We start from the raw sequence: 14,053 nt of genomic DNA on the forward strand, positions 1-14,053 counted from the left end.
CCAGACTGAAGGACCATAGACACGAGACACCTGCAAACCACCAGAACCATGGAGTGGGAACCAAAGGCACACAGGTGTGGGCGATCGGCTAGGGCACCCCTAGGTCATGGCAAAGACCATGGTCAGTCCAGGCCACGGCCTCCTCAAAGGCGCAACAGAGAAAAAAGTCTGAGCCTTCCTCACCCCAGCACACCCTGCAGGCCTCCCTCATCCGAAGCTTCCAGGAAGCGGGAAACGGACAAGCTCCCTCTGGCTGGAGCTGGAGCTCGATCAGAAGCCGGCACACACATACACATACACATACACACACACACACACACACACACACACACCCATGCACACTCAGCAGGAAACCCAGAGCCAGGGAAATAAAACCTGGGCTCACCCAGACCGAAGGAGCAGCAGCCACCACCACCTCCTCAGCTGCTGGCTGCCAGGCGGAGCTATAAAATGTGCCTCGACTTAATTTTTCCATGGACACCATCCCAGAGGGGACTGCCAGGCTCCGGAGGAGCTGCAATCCTGAAGCCTCAGAACCACTCGGTTCTGGGACCCACAGCTGGAGTTGGGGAGGGAGGTGTATGTGGGGGGTTGGAGTTGCCACACACCCCTTCCCTCTCTCCCATGTCTCTCCGATATCTTTCCAAGGTCCGGAGTGTGGTCAAAGAGCGAGTCTTCATTCAGGGACTGGGATGGGGTTGGAATTCAGTGCAAATTGCTTACATCTGCTTGGCCATGCCCCAGTCAGGTAGTTGAGAGAGAGAGGAGGCGCCCTGTGGGCCCACTTGGGGGAGCAGGGGGAGCTGTGTGCTCAAGAATCTGGTGCCATGCTGGGACCCGCCAGCCCGGGGGACAAAACCCTCCAATGGAACAGAGAAAAAAAACATCAGGGCAGCCGGAGACAATGGATTCCACCCCAAGCTGGTTGGACAGGGACAGGGACGGGGAAGCCACAAAGAGACCCCACATGGGTGTGGAGATGCCAGCAGGAGAGGAGGTTGGCGTGAAGGAGCCAGAGCGATGGCAGAGACACACCATCACACACACCCCACAGCCCTCAGCCAAGGAGGAGGGTGTGTGCACGCACTCCGCTCTTCCACGCAGGACCCTGGACCCTGCCAAGCCCCAGCGCTCCCCGCCCCACCCCACCTCACCCCAGCCCAGCTGGGCAGCCTCCCCCGGGGCTTCCCGCCGCTGCACGGCTGGCTCCCCGGCATCAAAGCCCCGCTGCTGGGAGCTGAGAATGATTGACAGGTCCAGGCCAGGAGAGGGCCCGGAACTGGGGCCTGGGGGACCCTCTCCCTCTCCCAGGATTTCTCCTTTGGCCGCAGGATCCTTATAAGGGAGAAGCCAAGTCTACCCTGCGTCTGGCTTTTTAAAAAAAGGGACATATTCCCCAGGCTAGAGGATGACTTTTCACTCACTGCCCGCGAAAGCGCCACCCCTTACCCTCCCCACCCCCCACTCCAGGGCAGCTTTGCTTTTTATTTCTCATCTTAAACAAACACATCGTTGGCCGGTTCAGATCGCCCCGCAGCTGGGCGCTGGGAGAGTGTTTCCCAGGGACCCGGTGGGGAAGGCCCGGGAGGGAGCTCCAGGCGCTCCGAACGGGCGGAGCGGGGTGGGTCGGCGACCTGCTCGGGCGGCCGGCTGGAGCGGTCGCCATCCCGCACCCCGGCTCAGCCCACGCGGCACCCTCGGCTCCTGCCATTGTGGCGCCTCCCTCGGCTGCAGCCCTGGACCTCCGCTCCCTCCACGCCGGGCACCGGCAGCCCCTGGGCGGGCGGGCGTCCTACCTGTGCTCCCCGCGGGCGCTCCTCGCCCCGCAGCTCCGGCCCGCAGCTCCGGCCGCGCACAGCTCCGCGCCCCGGCGCTCGGAGGCGGGAAGGGGCGCCCGGACCGGCTCCGGGGAAAGCGGGTCCTCGGCCCCGAGCGTGCGCAGCCCGCGGTCAGGCCGCCCCGCCGGGGACAATGGCGGGGGCGGAGGGCGCGAGCACAGAGGCCATCTCCCGGGGGCCCGGCGCACTGCACGGCGAGCGAGCGGCCAGCGGCCCGGCGGACAGGGCAGCACCGCGCCGCCCCGGCTCGCCGAATCCCAGCGGCAGGCGGGGCGGGCCCGCAGCTCCGACTGCCCTCCCCTCCCGTCCCTCCCCTCTTCTCTCCTCCCGCTCCTACTTCTCTCTCCACCCTTCCCCTCTCCTCCCCACCCTCCCCTCCCCTCCACCTTACCTTCTCCACCTCTACTTCCCTCCCAGCCCCCTCTACCTCTCCCCCTTGCCTCCCTCTCTCCCCTTCCCCTTCTTCCCTCCTCTCCTCTCCCTTCCCTCCAGCCAGTGCGCCTGCCGGAGGAACGCGCAGGGGGCGAGTTTTGCTTGGAAAACCCTAGAAGAGCCAAGAATTCCACTCCCCACCCGAGTGAGGGCTTCTGCAGATGGCCGTTCCTCTTCCCTTTGCACTGACAGTGAATGCCGGTCATTCTGCTGGAAATGACAGTGTCGAGGCCCCTTGTCGGTTTGAGGGATTCCCCCAATCCTTAGCAGAGCAATGCCTGAGAGAACCCCTACTTGAGGGCTGAAGGCCAGGCAGGGGCCTGGGGGAGCCGTGTCGGTCACACTCAGCCTCCTTGTTTTTTCTGGGAGCCCAAGGGGGTCCTGGGACCTAAGCCTCAGAGTGTGGCCTTCAACAACCGGAGGAGCGAGGGGAGGGGAGATGGTGGGTCCTCCACTCAACTGTGTGTGTGTGTGGGGGGGGGGGCACACCCTCTTTCATGCAGTATGTTATATTCAACAGTTTGACTCTTAAGCACCTTTCTTTTGAGCGGTGGTCTCTAGAAATTTCCAAAGGCTGCGCCCCAAAGACACCAGGAAATGACCAGCTCCTCATTTGCATTTGGTTTGCATAATAACTATGAACTGTGACCTCGACATACATGTTTTTTCAAACCCTGAATCTTTGTCGTCTGAGTCCTCCGCCCTCTCCCCCCACCCCCACTCTCCTTTCTTGCCAGACTATGAAGATCAACACCTGGTTCTCATCCCCCCTCTGCAATCCCCTCCAGGCATCCAGGGTCTAAAGACTCCTGACCTCCTTCAGATGCCCGAGACTCCCCAGCCAGGGTCCCCGGGAAACACCTGCCAACCTTCCTGTCCCTGGTCTCAAGGAAATATTTGCTAAAGTGCTCCCATTAGTCTGTTTGGAATTCACCAGCGTAGAAAAAAAAGACAGATGTCAGAGAGGCCTTTTAAAAATGTCCTCGCCAAAACCGGTTTGGCTCAGTTGGATAGAGTTTTGGCCTGGGGACTGAAAGGTCCAGTCAAGGGCATGTACCTTGGTTGCTGGCACATCCCCAGTAGGGGGCGTGCAAGAGGCAGCTGATGGATGTTTCTAACTATCCCTCTCTCTTCCTCTCTGTAAAAAAAATCAATAAAATACATTTAAATATATATATATATATTGTATAAACATAAAAATAAAAATGTACTCATTATTATGAAGCTGCAGCAAATTCAACCCAATCCTTAGGTTCATAGAGTACGAGAACTAAACGACTCCAGAGCTCAGTAAGAGGATAAGTGTTGGAAAGGGAGTTGAATGCCCAAAGGAAGTCCCACAGAGGGGAGAAAGCAATTAAAACGTGAGCTCACCATTCGGAGGATTTATTGGGAACCGCTTTGTTCTCGTGTAAGACAAAATCTGGGCAAATGCGCTTGAGTGAACCCAGGGGAGGAGCAGAAGTTCCTCTGGAGCCTGCTTCTAGCTCGAAACAACCTGCACACACAGAGGCACCGTGACTCCGGGTGACTGGTTCTGGGCCTCCACAGGAGTGCAGGCTGGGAGCTCAGCAAGGGGCCGTGACAATGTTCCAAGTGCAAGATCAAAGCTGTGCTGGGAGTGTGAGAGCCAGGCTGAAAAAGGAGAGGGCAGATACAACAGAGAGTTAGGAAGTCAGATCAGTAAGAGTTGATAAGGTCGTGGATGCAGGGAATCAGGGAGGGGAGGGAATCTAGTACCACTCCACACTTGACCCCTTAGGAATTGGTGGCAGGTGATGGCATTCACTAAGCGAGGGACTGTAGTAAATCAGAGACCAGGTGTTGGGGGAGCCATTGTGAGTTTAGTTTTGGACATGTGGGGTTTATGGCATCCACAGATTGTTTAGGTGAGGATGTCTAGTAGACAGTGGGTTTTTGAAACTAAACTCTAAGTAGAAGTGTGGACAGGGGATATCAGTTTTGGACTCTTCACATTATAGGTGATCAGCAAAGTTATGGGCATGGGTGAGGTCACCCAGGCGGGCATATAGAGGAAGGAAGAGGCCTGCAAAAGAAGTCAAGAAAGCTAAGAACTATATGACTTGGCTCATGTCTATAAATATAAATATAAATATAAAAAGCCTAAGGGATCATTCGGCCGGTAGCTATGATGCACACTGACCATCAGGGGGCAGATGCTCCAACCCATAGGTTAGCTTGCTGCTGGGGCCTGGCTGATTTGGGCTGGGTGAGATAGGCCAGACATGCCCTGGAGCCCTCCTGCGGTCCCTCCCCGGTTTCAGTCTGATCCCGCAGGTCAGGCCGAGGGACCCCATTGGTGCACAAATCCGTGCACTGGGCCTCTAGTATGGTATATAAAACTGAAACTTGTGAACACAAACAGCATCGTGGTGATTGCCAGAGGAAAGGGGGTGGAGAGTAAAAGGGGGTCCTAATATATGGTAACAGGAGATGAATTGACTCTGGGTGGTGGGCCCTCAGGGCAATATACAGATCTTGCAACATAGAAACCCACAGCTGAGACCTATATGTTCATGTTGACCAATGTTACCCAATCAACTTAATAAACACATATTTTTATTTTTATTTTTTTGAAGGTTTCAAATGTACTTTATTTCTCCAATCATGCCATATTTTAATGGGCTCACATTTCTTTCACTTGGCATCAATTATGAGTTGGTTTTGAAATAATTCATTATCACACCAACTGGGATGATTACTAATCTCTCCATTCCTTTGGGGTGACTCTGCCAACAGGGGACAGGTTCCGTTCTATTCCAATTTGTGTTGCTGTATAAGTACCTTTAGCAACACAAAAAGTGGCTCGGCTAGCTAAAATAGCATTGCCATCTTTGTCATGGAAATCAGGTGTCTTCTTCTGGTGAATCTGCCCTGACATTGTTTGCTGAATGCTTCAAACTGGGAGATGGCTTAGCACGTTTTTGGCCAACGGAAACACCGTGAAGCTGAAGACTACACTGCAGCAACTGCAGCTGCCGGTTGTTGGAACTTGGAGTTAAGAACCCTTGCCTATAAACACATATTTTTTTTAAAAAAATAATAAACCAAGGATAATCACTGAAGTTGATAGAAAAACAGAGACCACAGAATGTCAGAAAGGAGGGTGGGAGAAGGTCTCAGGAAAGAGATTGGAACAGAAGCACAGCAGGAACAGTCAGGAGGACAGGCTGAAAATGGCCCTTTGGATTGGCAAGAAAATCACCAGTACCATCCAGTGGTGGTGGGAGAACAGTCATGGTCAAACCAGGCTCCAGGGAGTTAAGGAGCAAGAGACACAGGAATATAAGCCTCTCTTCCCAGAAACTGGGCAATCCATGGGAAGGAGAAGTGTAAAGCAGTGGAGGGGAAAATGCAGAATCAAAGGGAAGATTTTTGTTGTTTGTTGTTGTTATTTTCCAGATGGGAAGGGTTTACACATGCTCCTAGGCGAAGGGGGAAACAAAGGAGATGGAGAGACGATTAATGAAAATGCCCCGGAGGAGATGGGATCTCGGCACGGGAGGGCGGGCGGCCTGGGCTGTCTTTGGGAGGAAGAATGCATAAGCAGGGCATTTGTGGTGGGCCTAGAGGTTAGAAGTTGAGAGAAGTGGTTGCCACCTGACAGCGGCTAAGTCATCTCCTGGGAGAGAAGGGGTCAAGATGGGACTGAGGCTTATTAAGGAGAGTGGTTAAGGTTAAAATAGCCACTGAAAGGAAGGAGTGGTAGCTTGTCATAGCAGTGGTTCTCAGCCTTCCTAAGGCCGTGACCCTTTAAATACAGCTCCTCGTGTGGTGGTGACCCCCAACCATAACATTATGTTTGTTGCTACTTTTTTCATAACTGTAATTTTGCTACTGTTAATGAATTATAATGTAAATATCTGTGTCTTTCGGTGGTCTGTGGGTCTCGACAGGTTGAGAGCTGCTAGCAGGGTCACTTAAGACCATTAGGAAAACACAGATATTTACATTACGATTCATAACAGTAGCAAAATTACAGTTATGAAGTAGCAACGAAAATAATTTCATGGTTGTGGGTCACCACAACATGAGGAGCTGTATTAAAGGGTCTCGGCATTGGGAAGGTTGAGAACCACTGTGTTAGAGGAATGGAATTGTGGGCAGAGCTGAGGAGATGGCTGGGGTCAGATACTCTAGCATGTAGTGGTTTCAATATGGATGCTTTTATCATTTTCTTCTGCAGATCTGGGAAGCCAAAGTGTGGAATGTTAAATCAGGGCTGGGGGTTGCAGAGCAGGCACAGTGGTAGGATAAAGGCGGGAAAGAGAGCTCTTGACAGAAGAGAAGGTGCCCCAGGAGGGACATGACGCTGAGGAAAAGCTGTTCAGCTCGAAGGGGGAGTTAGAAGCCCTGGGGCCACCACAAGTGTTGCTCCGGCCCACCTTTTCTCCGACACCCCAGCCAGAGCAATGTTCCTAAAGCAAACACCTGCTTCCTTGCTGAACACCTGCTGGTATATAGTTCCATAATGAAAGAGAATTTTGCCCTAATTGGTTTGGCTCAATGGATAGAGGGTCCCAGGTTTGATTCTGGTCAAGGGCATGTACCTTGGTTGCGGGCACATCCCCAGTGGGAGGTGTGCAGGAGGCAGCTGATCGATGTTTCTGACTCTCTATCCCTCTCCCTTCCTCTCTGTAAAAAATCAATAAAATATATCATATCTAAAAAAAGGGGGGGGGTGATTTTTACTTTGGTTTTTAAACTTCTGTATTCCTGGAGCCTTGCACTGTGCCTGGCACATAGCACGTGCTCAATAAACTGTGTCCGAGGGGAGGCTCCATAGAGCTCTTAGCTGAAATGCAAACCTCTTAAGAAAGGCAACAAGGCTTCTCACAATCTGTCCCTTGCTTCTCACTCTGGACTCAGAGGACGGGGACTTCTTCTTGTTTGTCCTTTGATCCTCAGAACAACACCTGCCATGTAGGTGAGTAAATAGCTCTCTCCTGCATCCCAATGCAAACTTCATGCTTGGTCCTGCTGATCTCCCTGCAGGTCTCATCTCACCAAGGGGCTTTCTACAGACTTTTCCCACAGCCTGGAAAGGGCCTCCCACCCCCAATCGCCACCGCCATCACCCTGCCTTGCTGCGTTTCTACACGGCGGGCAGAATAATGGCCTCCCAAAGGAGGAAATGTCTGAAACGTCTGCCTCCCACTCCCTGGAACCCTGAATGTTATCTTAGGGAGCGGAGAAAGGGTTGTGCAGATGTGATTAAGATAAGGACCTTCAGATGGGGAGATTGTCCAGGATTACCCAGGTGAGCCCCATCTAATCACATGGGCCCTTAAAAGCAGAATACTACTGTAGTACCTCTGCCAGTTGAGGTCAAAGGGAGATGTGATGCCCTGGCTGGGTGGCTCAGCTGGTTGGAGCATCTTCAAAGGGTGTACCAAAGGGTTGTGGGTTTGATTATCTGTCAGGGCACATACCTAGGTTGTGGGTTCGATCCCCAGTCAGAATGTGTGCAGGAAGCAACTGGTTGACATTTCTCTCTTTCTCTCTCTCCTCTCCCCATTTTTTTTTTTAAATCAATCAATAAAAACATATCCTTCAGTGAGGATTTAAAAAAAAAAGAGAGAGGACAGCCGAAACCGGTTTGGTTCAGTGGATAGAGCGTCGGCCTGCAGACTGAAAGGTCCCAGGTTCGATTCCAGTCAAGGGCATGTACCTTGATTGCAGGCACATCCTCAGTAGGGGGCGTGCAAGAGGCAGCTGCTCGATGACTCTCTCTCATCGATGTTTCTAACTCTCTACTCTGTATCTCTCTCCCTTCCTCTCTGTAAAAAATCAATAATATATATATATATATATATATATGAGGGACGCCCTAGCCAGTTTGGCTGAGTGGATAGAGTGTTGGCCTGCAGACTGAAAGGTCCTGGTTTGGTTCCAGTCAAAGACATGTACCTGGGTTGCAGGTTCCTCCCTGACCTGGGCCTTGGTGGTGGGGGCATACAGGAGGCAACCAATCGATGTTTCTCTCTGTCTTTCCCTCTCCCACTCTTTCTAAAAATCAATGGTAAAATATCCTCAGGTGAGAATAAAAAAAAAAGGTGTGGGGGGATGTGATGATGGAAGAATGGTAAGAGAGATGCAGCATTACTGCCTTTAAAGTTGGAGAATGGAGGTTCTGAGCCAAGGAAAGTAGCTGTTTCTAGAAAGTGGAAAAAGAGAAGGGGTTAGATTCTCCCCTAGAGTCTTCAGAAAGGATCACAGTGTGCTGGCTCTTGATTTTGGTCCGGGGGGCCCATGTTGGGCTTCTGAAGCTGTAAGGTAAGTTGTGTTGTTTTAATTTTTCAGTAAAATTCACTAAATTTTCAGTCATTTGTTACAACGGCAGCAGTGAACTAATACACCCTACAACTAGTTTTCCAGGAAGCTTCCCAAGGTGCCTTCTGAAGATGTCTACCCACACCCACTAGCTGCCTGGACTGTAACATTAATCACAGTGTCTTAATTGTTTGCATTTGTCCGAATTGAGGAGGGCATGGGAGAGCAGGGTAACTAGACTATAAGCTCCTTCAGGACTAGGCTACCTCTGTTGGGTTTACCATTTAATTGCCAGGTCTACTTTGTCTCCTGAGCCAAAGCTGGTGCTCAAGGACTCGGTGAATGAATGAAGATTTAACATTCTACACCCAAGACTGACTGACCGGCTATTAGGGGTGTCGAACTCAATCAGAGAAGGGGCCAAAATCTAAAATCCAGCCTAAATCGCGGGCCGAATGGTTTACTGAACAGTCATAAACTGTCATTGTGATGGAAACGCAGCGGAGTACAGTGATGACAGCGCGGTGCGGGCCACATTGCAAGGCCTGGCGGGATGGATTTGGCCCGCGGGCCTTGTGTTTGACACATGTGGGCTAGATAATGGGGCACTTGAGCATTTATGACTCCAGGGGTAATAACAAGCCGTAGGTTATTAGGGAGCAAGTGGTTAAAATGAGAGGGAGGGGAAGGTGATTGAAATCATTTACTGCTGCTATGTTCTCTCACAGCTCTGCTATGGGCTAGGGCTGTGGTCGGCAAGAGCCACACATGGCACTTGGGCCCCTTGAGTGTGGCTCTTCCACTAAATACCACGGCCTGGGTGATTCTATAATATTTTGAAGAAGTGGCATTAGAAGAAGTTTAAGTTTAAAATATTTGGCTCTCCCAAGAAATTTCAATCATTGTACCGTGGATATTTGGCTCTGTTGACTAATGAGTTTGCCGACCACTGTCCGAAGGCAAGGGAACAAAGGAAAAAGTAAACAAATGGTACTACATCAAACTGTAAAGCTTCTGCACAACAAAATGAAAAGGGAACCCCCTACCATGATGCATCACCTGCCAGAACGGCTACCATCAATAAGTCAACAGTGCTGGCTTTGGCAGCACACATGCTAAAAATTGGAACAATACAGAGAAGATTATCATGGCCCCTGTGCAAAGGATGACATGCAAATTCGTGAAGCGTTCCATAGTTTAAAAATAAAGAATTTAAATCAACAAATAACATGTGCTAATGCGGATATGGAGAAAAGGGAACCTAGTACACTGCAGGTGGGAATGCAGACTGGTGCAGCCACTGTGGAAAAGAGTATGGAGTTTCCTCAGAACTTAAAAATGGAACAGCCATTTGACCTAGGGATCCCACTTCTGGGAATGTATCCCTAGAATCCCAAAATACCAATCAGAAAGGATGTATGTACCCCTATGTTCATAGCAGCACAATTTACAATAGCTAAGACCTGGAAACAGCCCAAGTGCCCATCAGTAGGTGAGTGATAAAGGAAGCTGTGGTACATTTGCACAATGGAATACTATGGGGCTGTAAAAAAGAAGGATCTCTTACCCTGTGCACCAGCATGGATGGACCTGGAGCTTAATACGCTAAGCGAAATAAACCAGTTAGAGAAAGACAAATATCACATGATCTCATTTATACGTGGAATATAATGAACAAAATAGGTCCAGAGGCATGGGTACATAGAAAGACTGACAGATCTCAGAGGGGAGGAGGGAGGGAGGGCTGAAAGGGAGTAAACAAAGACATGTATGTGTGTATGTATAGGACATGAACACAGATAATGATGTGGTTTGGGCCTGGGGTGGGGCAGGGGCTGGGTGGAGGGTGGGGAGGGAGGTAAAAGGGGCACCTTTTTACCTTCCTATTGTTAATGATGTTAACAATAGGAAGGAAGGAAGGAGAGAAGGAAAGTGGGTGGGCCTCAAATATAGAATCTGTCAGCTTAGACTGACCTCTACTGGGAGAATTAAGTTCAACAGTCTATGTGAAGAGAGAAACTTGAGGGAAACACATGATTTCACTAGCGACCTGGTGCACGAAATTCATGCATGGGGCTGAGGGTGCACCCTCTCCTATCTGGGGCATCCGTCTTGCAATCCAGGACTGCTGACTCCTAACCCCCGCCTGCCTGCCTGATCACCTCTAACCTCTTCTGCCTACCAACCTAATGCCCCTAACTGCTCCCCTGCTGACCTGATCGCCCCTAACTGCCTCTGCCTCACCCCTGCCACTGTGGCTTTGTCCAGAAGGACATCCGAAAGATGTCCAGTCTAATCAGATATTACCATTTTATTAATATAGATGCTACATAAGGTACAGGATAGCACTCCTGGTGTGGTTTGTAATGCAGCATAGTAAAAGCTTATTTGGTTCATGTGACCCAGATAGGACTGCAACGTTAACAAACCGAACTTTCAAATTTAACTGTTGCCCATTCGATAAAATTATTCCCCAGCCAGCTGTCTCCAACCTAGCACCTTTTTCCTCCCTCCTTTCCAGGCAGATTGATTTATTCATCCGCCCCCCCAAAACAGAACTTGCATGCCTCACTTTTCTTCCAAACTTACCATTTCCCCTCCCACTGTGCCTAGCTCACTGCTATGGAAATGGTAGGTGCTCAATAAGTAACTTGATGGATTAATCTCATTCAGTCTATTTGATTTTAAGCAGCCATTTTATTATCTGTTCAGAATGGAATTAGGCAGGAAAAAACATGAAGGCTCCTTTAACTATCTGCCTTTAAAAAGGTAATATACAGCTAAGACTAATATAACATTGTATGTTAACTGTGATTAAAAAACAAAAAACAATTTAAATTTTTACAAAGTTAGCCCTAACCGGTTTGGCTCAGTGGATGGAGTGCCGGCCTGCAGACTCAAGGGTCCCAGGCATGTGCCTTGGTTGCAAGCACATCCCCAGTGGGAGGTGTGCAGGAGGTAGCTGATTGATGTTTCTCTCTCATCATTGTTTCTAACTCTCTATCCCTCTCCCTTCCTCTCTGTAAAAAATCAATAAAGTATATTTTTAAAAAGTTACCTAGGTATAATGCATCTTACTCATAAAAAGAGAGCAAAAAGTTTTCCTTATCTAATACAGTGGGTGCTTATGAAATGTCTGCATGAGTCAATGAATATCTGCCTGGCTCATTACAATGTGTTTTGCACACATCTCTGGTCATGTGTTTTCTTTGCTGAAAACTCAAGGACCTCCACCCTCCTTATATAACCCCTGCCTTTCCGTCCATTCTCATCTCCTGCCACTTTTGTACTTGAATTCTTATGACTGCATCTATTTCTTTATTAAAATTGTTTGCTTAAATGTCTGCCTTCTTTCCTAGACTGTGACTAGGACCTGTGCTACTAACCTCTGACTCTAGAACTAGCCTGGAGCCTAAGCAGTAATAGATGATCAAGAAGTGTTTGTTCAAGTAAATCATCCCTTTGCATTTCGAGTCTTTCTCTTCTACTCTTATCCACAGTGGGAAGAGCAACAGAGTGGTAAATTGTTAGATTTAGAAGGCTTCTTATAGATCACCTAATCAATTTCCCTTATTTTATAAATTCGGAAACCCAGGCCCATTCAGGATCACACAATCTGTTGGTCCTTATTCTAAAATAATCAGACAATTGTAGGAAAGAAATTCCTCCCACTGAGGCTGAGCTATTTTGTTCATTGTGTTTGGAAACCTCAAGTTCCCAGAAACAAAAATGAATTCCCTTATCAGTCTTTGAAATTTCACAATCTTGTGTTCCACACCCTATGCGTCAAGGCTGATAAGTCTGATTGTAGGAAAAACTGGGCTAATCTGGAAATTATTATTCTTAATACTGTATATTGCTTCTTCCACAGGTGTACACTTATACTGCTTTAGAAGGATTCAGGGTGTGAGTCTGACTTGAAAACTATAACTTGTCTGGAAAAGAGGGAAAGGCAAAAATTAATCAAACTCTGAATTAAAGGTCTAACGCTCCTTTTCACTCCATGTAAATCCAGAAGCACAATTCCTCTATTCCTGAATCAAATGTATCTTCGTTTGTGCTAAGGGGTGCTTACCTAACAGCTACATCATCTAGCAAAGGGGAATTGTATTTTTTTTTAAGGGAAAAATACTGTAATCTGGCTCAGCGGAATAAAATTAAGAGGTAAAAAAAAAAAAAGAGGTCCTATGGGGAAAGTGATGTTCAGCGTGGCTGCCCATTTTTCTGTAATTTCGTACCATTGAGTTTTAGAGAATCCAGTGGATATTGACAATTTATCAAATATGAAAGAGCTTGAAGAACATATGCCTTAAATGTAGAAAATTTTTTTTAAAAAATCTTCAAAAAGATAATTTAAAATGAATTAATATCTAAATTCAAAATTTTGGAAAAGCAATGCATTAGAATTATATCAAGTAAAGAGATGAACAGTGCCTTTTCAGGAGCGCCCGGATAGCTCAGTCGGTAGAGCATCAGACTTTTAATCTGAGGGTCCAGGGTTCAAGTCCCTGTTCGGGCGTGTTATTTTAATGCCAATGCTGAAGTGTATTTACATTTTAAGTTGAATTTACTTTGTTTTTCATTGATTTCAGACTACAATAAATATTCTCAGGAGAAAAATGACTATGCGCAATTGCATAATTTCTTGGTGAGTAAGAAGGTTTTGCGCAGTAGTTTCGCAGCGAAAAGGAATTTGTTTTTTCAGATTACTAGTAATCGAGAAAGCAAAAATAAAATCTAACAAAGACGTTCGTTAACGCAATGCGCCCGCTTAAAACAAGAAAGAGAAAAAGGGAGGAAAAAAAAAGCCAAAAACATAGCGCCCGAACAGGGACTTGAACCCTGGACCCTCAGATTAAAAGTCTGATGCTCTACCGACTGAGCTATCCGGGCTCTCACGTGAAACTAGAGCCGTAGCAAACCCTTACAAAAATTCAGGACTCTTGTGCAATCAAGTCCTTCCGCCTGCCTTTTGTGACACTTTGAAATCCGCGAAAGCTCGGGATTCGCGCGCCAAAGAAAAACACAAGACCTAAATAAACCATGTACCTTTCTCCAGCATTACCAGCTAATGCAGAATTGCGAGATAGTTATGTACACAATAACCAGGATCCGGTAAGGCAGGCTTCTTTGATTTGTGATCTCTCGAATAGGTCCAGGATTAAGAAAACGGCGAGGTATACTACTTTTGAAGTAAATTTGTTATAGTTAATTTGTATCGCAGATGGAATGAAGGAACAGCTAACAAAAACCCAGTGATGTCTGCTCTGTTATACGATTGATAGTAGGGTGGATATAAGTTCTGAAGCCTCCCGGATAAACAGAAAACAAACAAACAACACAATGAGCCGAGGAGAATACAAACACGCTGTTCTGAAGCTATTGGGTCGAACGGTGTAATATAAAGTGGGAGAAAGGACACTCATCGTGAGACTGGAAATTTTGTAAGTAATTTTACGCGAAGAAAACCTTGGGGTCAGAAGCCTTAT

General features: G+C 48.2%; 1 protein-coding gene, 3 non-coding genes and 1 pseudogene across 6 annotated transcripts in view; 2 read left to right on the plus strand and 3 right to left on the minus strand.

Moving 5' to 3' along the window:
- PIK3C2B (phosphatidylinositol-4-phosphate 3-kinase catalytic subunit type 2 beta) overlaps positions 1 to 2,098 on the minus strand; it is a 76,024-nt gene extending 73,926 nt beyond the window's left edge. For 2 of the 3 annotated variants that reach the window (XR_006741914.1, XR_006741913.1), the window contains exon 1: positions 1,797 to 2,098. The gene's annotated coding sequence lies outside the window, so the exon portion shown is untranslated. The remainder of the gene's footprint in view (positions 1 to 1,796) is intronic. The other variant, XM_036442488.2, reaches the window with a different exon arrangement.
- Positions 2,099 to 4,859: 2,761 nt separating this feature from the next.
- Positions 4,860 to 5,289, minus strand: LOC118721668 (annotated as a pseudogene).
- Positions 5,290 to 9,655: 4,366 nt separating this feature from the next.
- LOC118721822 lies at positions 9,656 to 9,764 on the plus strand. Its single transcript, XR_004988841.1, has one exon. It is a non-coding gene; the product is annotated as a U6 spliceosomal RNA (small nuclear RNA).
- Positions 9,765 to 13,010: 3,246 nt separating this feature from the next.
- TRNAK-UUU lies at positions 13,011 to 13,083 on the plus strand. Its single transcript has one exon. It is a non-coding gene; the product is annotated as a tRNA-Lys (tRNA).
- A 301-nt stretch (positions 13,084 to 13,384) lies between these two features.
- Positions 13,385 to 13,457, minus strand: TRNAK-UUU. The gene has a single exon. It is a non-coding gene; the product is annotated as a tRNA-Lys (tRNA).
- Positions 13,458 to 14,053: the final 596 nt, after the last annotated feature.

This window comes from Pipistrellus kuhlii, unplaced genomic scaffold, assembly GCF_014108245.1.
Source record: "Pipistrellus kuhlii isolate mPipKuh1 unplaced genomic scaffold, mPipKuh1.p scaffold_m20_p_18, whole genome shotgun sequence".
Lineage (NCBI taxonomy): Eukaryota > Metazoa > Chordata > Mammalia > Chiroptera > Vespertilionidae > Pipistrellus > Pipistrellus kuhlii.